Source organism: Salvelinus sp. IW2-2015, linkage group LG4q.1:29 (assembly GCF_002910315.2).
Source record: "Salvelinus sp. IW2-2015 linkage group LG4q.1:29, ASM291031v2, whole genome shotgun sequence".
NCBI lineage: Eukaryota > Metazoa > Chordata > Actinopteri > Salmoniformes > Salmonidae > Salvelinus > Salvelinus sp. IW2-2015.
Window position 1 is genome coordinate 51,429,695 of NC_036842.1, and position 1,566 is coordinate 51,431,260.

The window sequence follows — 1,566 nt, forward strand, 5'->3', positions numbered from 1 at the left end:
TGATAATAAAACATATTTTGATGTAAACTTGCAAAGAAGAAAATATATGCTATATTTCTCTGTGTGGCCTGAACTGAAGAATGAAAGGATATTTTATTTTAGGCTGTCGGAGTGTGGATTCACAGAAAAGGCTGTGCTTCTCTGGCTTCAGCTCTGAGGTCAAACCCTTCACATCTGAGAGAACTGAATATGAGTTGGAACTACCAGGTGAATCAGGAGTGAAGCTGATCTCTGCTTTACTGGAGGATCCGTACTGCAAACTGAAGACACTGAGGTGAGTTCTCACCCGGCCACTGTGAAGAGGGTCGTCTGGGTGACATTCCCTCAGACCTTTGTTGGCATTACAGTTGAAGTCGGAAGTTTAATAACACTTAGCCAAATACATTTAAACTCATTTTTTCATCATTCCTGACATTTAATCCAAGTAAAAATTCCTCTGTCTTAGGTCAGTTAGGATCACCACTTTATTTTAAGAATGTGAAATGTCAGAATAATAGTAGAGAGAATTATTTATTTAAGCTTTTATTTATTTCATCACATTCCCAGTGGGTCAGAAGTTTACATACACTCAAGAGTATTTGGTAGCATTGCCTTTAAATTGTTTAACTTGGGTCAAACGTTTCGGGTAGCCTTCCTCAAGCTTCCCACAATAAGTTGGGTGAATTTTGCCCATTCCTCCTGACATAGCTGGTGTAACTGAGTCAGGTTTGTAGGCCTCCTTGCTTGCCACCACTTTTTCAGTTCTGCCAACAAATGTTCTATAGGATTGAGATCAGGGCTTTGTGATGGCCCCTCCAATACCTTGACTTGTGGTCCTTAAGCCATTTACCCACAACTTTGGAAGTATGCTTGGGGTCATTGTCCATTTGGAAGACCCATTTGCGACCAAGCTTTAACTTCCTGACTGAGTTCTTGAGATGTTGCTTCAATATATCCACATCATTTTCAAACCTCATGATGCCATCTATTTTGTGAAGTGCACCAGTCCCTCCAGCAGCAAAGCACCCCCACAACATGATGCTACCACCCTCGTGCTTCACGGTTGGGATGGTGTTCTTCGGCTTGCAAGCCTCCCCCCTTTCCCTCCAAACATAACGATGATCATTATGGCCAAACAGTTCTATTTTTGTTTCATCAGACCAGAGGACATTTCCCCAAAAAGTACGTTCTTTGTCCCGATGTGCAGTTGCAAACCAGTCTGGCTTTTTTAATGGTGGTTTTGGAGCAGTGGCTTCTTCCTGGCTGAGCGGCCTTTCAGGTTATGTCGTTATAGGACTCGTTTTACTGTGGATATAGATACTTTTGTACCCGTTTCCTCCAGCATCCTCACAAGGTCCTTTGCTGTTGTTCTGGGATTGATTTGCACTTTTCGCACCACAGTACGTTCATCTCCAGGAGACAGAATGCGTCTCCTTCCTGAGTTGTATGACGGCTGCGTGGTCCCATGGTGTTTATACTTGCGTACTATTGTTTGTACAGATGAACGTGGTACCTTCAGGCATTTGGAAATTGCTCCCAAGGATGAACCAGACATGTGGAGGTCTACAAATGTTTTTTCTGAGAATC

General features: G+C 42.8%; 1 pseudogene; it reads left to right on the forward strand.

Moving 5' to 3' along the window:
- Positions 1-278, forward strand: part of LOC111962125 (NACHT, LRR and PYD domains-containing protein 12-like) — a 19,506-nt pseudogene extending 19,228 nt beyond the window's left edge.
- Positions 279-1,566: the final 1,288 nt, after the last annotated feature.